Source organism: Pygoscelis adeliae, unplaced genomic scaffold (assembly GCF_000699105.1).
Source record: "Pygoscelis adeliae isolate BGI_AS28 unplaced genomic scaffold, ASM69910v1 Scaffold306, whole genome shotgun sequence".
In the NCBI taxonomy this organism is placed as follows: Eukaryota; Metazoa; Chordata; class Aves; order Sphenisciformes; family Spheniscidae; genus Pygoscelis; species Pygoscelis adeliae.
In genome coordinates, this window is record NW_008825072.1 from 2,039,044 (window position 1) to 2,045,499 (window position 6,456).

The following is a 6,456-nucleotide window of genomic DNA, read 5'->3' on the forward strand; positions in this document are numbered from 1 at the left end:
CGCAACCATGGTTGAGTCACCCCGTGTTCCCGGGCTAATGTGGCAGGTGCGCTGCTGGCCCCGCTGCTCAGGACCGCTCGGGCAGGGATCTCTCCAAAACCCGAATCTCCACCCTCCTGGGCCAAAACAGAAGCAGGCAGAGGAGGACATCGGGGAGCGGCTGTGTGAGCCGGTTTGCAAAGGAAAAGCCAAAGCTGTACAGGCCATCCCTAACTGTTGCGCAGGGAGGCAGATTTTCGCTGGCGGGGACACAGCAGGGTGACGGCAGGAGGGGACAGTGATAGCCATAACATATGCCAGCGCTGGAGCAGGTCAGCGGAGACCTGCCATCGCCTAAGGGCTGCCAAAAGTGATTTTCTTTGGAAAGACACTTTGCAAACAGGGCTGGTTTCCCATGGAGGGGGGCTGCAACAGAGAGCCAAACAGCACACGGGGGGAATGCTGTGTCCCCAGGCCTGACCGTGGAGGTGGTCCTTGCCCATCCAATGCGCCTTTGGGCAGGGGCTTGTGTTGGTCCCCTCCCCAGCATCCACAGTGTGTCCCTTCAGCTTGTCATCAAACCGAGGAGCGATGCAGGAGGCCGGGGAGCCCCTGTCCTGCAACAGCAGGCGGCAAACACAGGCTCTGGGTGCTCAGCACGCTCCACCCTGCGCCTGGCTCCCCCAAAACCCCACAGCAAATTCCCTGCCTGGCCATAATGATACATTTCAGCAAGATGAAGTCAGCCCCCTTGGGCTCCAGCCAAAGCCTTCATTTGGGGGAAGCCCTCAACCCTCCCAGGCACCCTGGGTATTAATGCAACCTGTGCTGGAGCCGGAGCTTTAACCCTTTCCGCCTCGCTGCATCCCCAGCCCTTCCCTGCCCATGCACTGCTGCCACGAAGCCACTCAGAGTGAGGGGCTGAGCCTTCATCCCTCTCCAGAAGGGGGACCTCTGCCCCCTAAATGCGAAGGAAGACCCCATTATATTGCCCCTCTCCCAAAAGTTGCCCCATTCCAGCCTGACCCTATTAGTTGCACGCAATCCCCCCACCCCAAAAATAATTTTTGGCAAAGACGTAAATACTCGCTGTCATTCCCAATCGTTCCCAGCCACAGGGAAAACCAAAGGACAAGCTATGGGCTGCTCCACTCGCCTCCCCAGCACCTGGCGCTGCAGCCTGGGGTTTGGCTGCTCCCCAGCGTCACCCACCCGAGCCCCATTAGGGAGCCAGGGCTGGATTTTCTGGCTCTCCAGGAAGGCCTGGCCTGACCATGGCAGGACGAGCCCGGTGACATTCCCGCATCCCTCCTGCCTGGCAGGGCCCTGCCACCTCCCCACTGTCCCCATCCCACACGCAGCCTGGCTGGACCCCGAACATCCCCTTCCCTGGAGCGCGGGGATGCCTCTCACTGGGGCGTGGGTAGCACAGCTCCTCCCCAGTGACCTGGCCCTGGGGAGCTGAGAGCAGGAAAGTGGCCATAAGCAGTCACCCCCGAGGTCCTCTGTCCCCAGCCTGGCTGCTAGCCCATGCCTGGGGGAGCGCAGGAGCCAGGCACATGTCTGCTGTCAGGATCCGTCCATGGTGTCTGCACCTTGCACCCCTCGCTGGGCCTTTCTTCAAGGAAAAGCTGCAAGCTCTGCTCCCAGCCTCATGCCTCTTCTAGCTCACGTTCACATTTTGAGCGTTCAAGTGCTGAATTTCCACCCTGCTGATGATCCTGGGCCTTGGCATCCTCTGGCTAATGGCCGGGCTCACTGCCGGCACGGCCTCCCCTGCGTCGGGACCCTTCTACCCAGGGCTCCAGCAAGGCAGTGCAGGCAGCTGCCGCGTGCTCCGAGGAGGCATTTCGGAGCAGCCATCCACTCATCTCTACAGGCAAATTAGGCTGTGATGCTAATAAAGCATCTGCTTAGGAATAGGTGGGGGGGAACCTAAACTGGCATCTCACACCCAGCGGGGCACGGGGCGCCCCGGCAGCCCTTCGGCCAGCAGGGCTTGCTGGAGCCTGCTCAGCCCCCTGCATGAATTAGCAAATGCTAACGAGCCTGAGCAATCTGCTAGCGAGGAGGCCAGGTGGGTACTGAGCCAGGCTCGCTTGGCTTAATGCCATCCACAGGGACTCAGCTGGGCACAGGGGATGTGTGTGTGTGTGTGTGTGTCCGTGCCTCAGTTTCCCTCCTGGTAAAGCATCGGGTAACAAGCCCCGAGCAGGGCCAGCCATGGAGACCAGACCAGATCAGGACTGATGGGATTTCGGGGTAGCCCCAGCCAGGTAAGCCCCTTGCAAAGGGCTTTCACCTGTGTGTTTTGGGCTGGCAGCATCTGTCCAGCTGTCTGTCCGACATCCAGTTGCCTGGAGAGTGGTGGATGGATGGACACACTGCAGTGTGCCAGAGATGAACCTGGCTTCGGATTTGCAGATGGAACTTAATGAATGTTGCAAATTTGTTCTGAATTCATCACTTCCCGCCTCCTGCTGGGGAGAAATAAAAATCTACAGGAGCCAAAAGTTTTTGACATCTTGAAAACGAAATATTTCAGTTCTCAGCTTCAGAAGGACTCAAAGCATTTTGGCTGGAGAACTGGGGAAATCACTGATTCCCCCACTCTGGGAGGGACCGGGCAGTAGGACCACACCGATTTTGCCGTGGCTGCAGCTTCCGCTTCAGGAGAATGCTCCCAATTTCCGTGGCCATGTACAAAACCACAGCTTGAGTCCAAAAAACGAGAGCTGCCCCATCATGGTGCCATGATCTGTGCCATGCAGGGCCCGGGGTGTAAATACGGGGGTGATAAGCAGGGACTGCAAGCACGCCCCAGCAGGGCATCCCCCAGCATGAGTCCCTCAGGGTAAAGGATCTGGCCCTGCGCCTTGTGTAGCTGATTTTAATCATGATGCTGTTTCTAGCTGTGTGTTAATAATGCAATTAAAGAGGGGCTTGATGACATCTCCCTGCCTGTGTATTGGGCTGAGCTTCTTTCCATGCATGTACCCCCTGCAGCGAGTCCCCCCCGTGCCTGCCCTGCCGCTGGCTGCCTGCCCACGCCCCTCCAGATAACATTTTCTTGTTTCTCACATGTGTCCAGGCCAGCAAATCCCTCCCAAATTAATTAACAAGGGCCATGCCGAGGCGCCAGCTGCTATAAAGCCAAGCCTGGTGGGTTCAGGGATGCTGAGGGCTGCACCGTGGGGTCGCATCAGGACAACCCCGTGCCTGAGCACTGATGCTCTGGGGGCTGCTGCAGGTGAGGCCGGGCTGCAAAGCCTTCACCGTTGTCTTGCCAGTGAGGATGGCCAGGGCCGCCTGGATGATGGAGCTTTCTCCTGCCACGGGTTGGGGTGCGGGACCTGGCCCAGCTCGGTGCTCGGTGCTGGGGTACACTGGTGCCCGCTGCCCAGGGAGGCAGCATTGAGGGGCCGTCGGTCCCTGATGCTGTGCCGGGATGCCCTTCCTGGCATGGCGGTCTCTCTCCTGGCACCCGCTCCAGCAGCTCCTGGCAACGCGCTCCGGCAGCTCCTGGCACCTGCCGTGCTGTGAAGTTTCAACCCTGTAGAGAGGCGCAGGAAAGAGCCCCAGCGCCAGCCTCGGGCAATGCCCCGAGCCTTTCCTTATGTTCCTCGGGTTTTTTCCAGCATCTCCTTCCCCAGGTCGGGGGTACCCCCAGCCCAGCCAGGCAGCTCGGTGGCAGTGGCAGAGCGTGGCTGTAGGAGCGAGTGGCTCCCGGCTGCCCGCAGGCACCGCACTGGGAGGTTGTTTGAAGAAGCACTTGGCTCTTCCTAAAACAAAACCCACAGAGGCCAGAGCTCACTCCTGGGCACCCTGGGAGAAAACCAAGAGAGACCAAGTCTTCCTGCTCCTAAAGAGAAGAGAAAGCAAAGCATGGCCCCCTCCAAAGGGGGGAAACAGAGATGAAACCAAGCCGACTCCAAAATGTCAGTGGAAATCAAACATCATTTCTCTCTGATTTCTCCAGCTGGGAAAGGCTCAGCCCGGTTTCACAGCCTCACTTACTCCAGCCGGGCATATTAACAACTCTATTTATGCTCTATTTATTCACAGCCGTGTGGCTAACGTCCCCTGGCCGCTGCCGGGAAGCACGAGGTGAGCACGGACAGCTCTCGGGGCTGGGTGGGATGGCGCTGGGCAGCCCCCGAAGCAAAGAGGGGAACAGCGGGGCTGCCCCTGTTGCTTTGGGAAGGCCAGGATGGGCAGCTGAGGCGGGTGCCTGCCAAGCATCCCCTTGAGATGCTCCCACCAAGGGCTGTCCCTCCAGCCAGGAGGGGAGAGGGGCCTGCAGCAGGGCATGGAGACCCCAGCAAGGACACACGTCGCTCTCCCCACCACAGCCCCATCCCGGGCTGTACGGACGGTGAGCAAAGGGGGGCTTGAAGGGGAACGTGGGGTGCAAGGTGCAAGGATGCCTCCTCCTGCACACCCCACAGAAAAGCAAAGGCCAGTCAAGTCAAAGGCAAATCTCTCATTGCAATGAGTGCTGCTCATTAAGCAAACGATGAAGGATCTGTAGCTAATCAGGGCCTGACAGGCAGCTCCTCGGCTTGCTCAATAAATAGCAGTGAAGGCCTGAAGCACCTTTTACTTCTTCATTAGGGTGCTCCCTGAGGGCTCTCTGCCTACCCTGAGGGATGCACCCAGCTCTGGGCTGGAGTGAGGGAGGGTGGGTTTAAATTAACAGTGTAGGGGTGACACAGGGTGAGGGGCAGCCCAGGGTGTGGGATTTTTGGGAATGATCTTGCTGCAGTGCAGCTGGAGTGGGGGGTAAGGGGTGCTCTGAGGGCTGGGGGATATCTGGAGGCAGGCAAGGAGGAGGGGCCCTGGGACAGGAGCTCACCATGCTGGGGAGGGCTGGGGTGATGCTCAGGCCCATCTGGGGCAGGGGGCAACGGTACTTGGCTGCAGCAGGAGATGGTGCCTTTGGGTTTGGGTACGCTGAGGTATGTCAGGAGGGGAAGATGTCTACTGCTGGGAAGGAGGGATCCCGCTCAGCAGCCTGGGAAGGGGAGATGGAGGGTGTCATGCCAGGGTGTTCCCCTGCCCCAGAGCCCTGGGACTGTGTTAATTCCTGGCCTGTATATAGGATTGATCCTAGGATAGGATGGGTGGTAACATCAGATGGTAATGTACCCACCAGCCTCCCCAGCTCTAACCCTCTCTCAGGAGGAAAACACCTCCTTGCTTTTCCCCAGGCAGCCCCTAGAGCGCTGACACAGTGCCCAGCCCTGTTTGGCTTGACAGCCCCTGTGGGACAGGCTGGGGAGACCAAGCAGGGCTTTAGGTACTCAGCAAAACCCCTTCATTCCCAGTGGGGCGCAGGGGACACGACTGGGGCAGCCCCGGGCAGGGAAGCACGACTCACGGGAGGGCAGCGTCTGGCTGTTTGCAGCCGACTCTGACTCTGTCCTGGCAGCTGCGGCAGCAGCACGGTGCCAGCAGAAACAGGACGAGAGAGAGGAAAAGCCCTTTTAGTCCACGAAGGCCAGCAGCTGGGCTGGATCCAGGCTGGGAAGCGGGGCAGCGGGGGCTGTGTGCTGCCCAGGGAAATGCAGCTGGGGTGAAATCCCCCAAGATGTCGCTGCCCTGCATGGTCAGGCCATGCACTGCAAGGAAAGGAGAGGGGAGTTTGCTGAAATTATGGGTGAGAAGGGGCATACATCTCCTGTGTTGCTCTGCTGGCCTCTGTGTCTCAGCTTCCTCAGCTTTCCCAGCCCTTCCACAGCACCTGGGGTGCCCCCTTGGACCTCGTGCCACCCCTGCACTGCTCCAGCGCTGGCCTGGATTCAGCCAGCGTGCATTTCTCAGAGCCTGTGTTTTAGGTACCATCTATTTTTGGGTGCCCAACCTGTGGCAAAGACAAGGAGCAACTGCCAGTTTGGAGAAGTCGGCGTGAGAAGCAAGGATTAAAAAAAAAACCAAACCCCAAGCCTGTGCACCTCTGGGAACACCACATCAACCTCACCGTGCCTCACGAACAGTCAAATATTGGGACAGCTTGTCCATGCCCCAGTATAACTGGCTCTGCTGAGACTGAGACATGAACCACCTCAGGGCAGAGGCACCCCCAGCATGGGTGGTCCCCCAGCTGGAAGTGAGCTGAGAGCTGATGCTCTTGTTGCATGCAATGGCACTGCTGTGGCCACGGGCTGGCGATGTGCGTGTCCCTGCTGTGGCCAAGCTTGGCCCTTTCCATGTGAGCCCTGCCAGCCCCCTCCAAGTTCTCTGCCCTGTTATATTTTAACTGTTGCCTCGTTAATTTTTAAGAAGCCTTGCTGCATGCAGGAGCTCTCACAGCATCGCCCTGCACTGTTTTATGGGGTGCCCAGCCCTTACCCCAGGTCTGGGGAACATTTCTGGGCAAACGCTCAGGAGGAGAGCTAGGAACTGGAGCATCCCTGGGCTGGGATTCTCCGCGGCAGCTCCTGCCTGTCCTGTGCATGTTTTTGAGCCCTGCTAAAG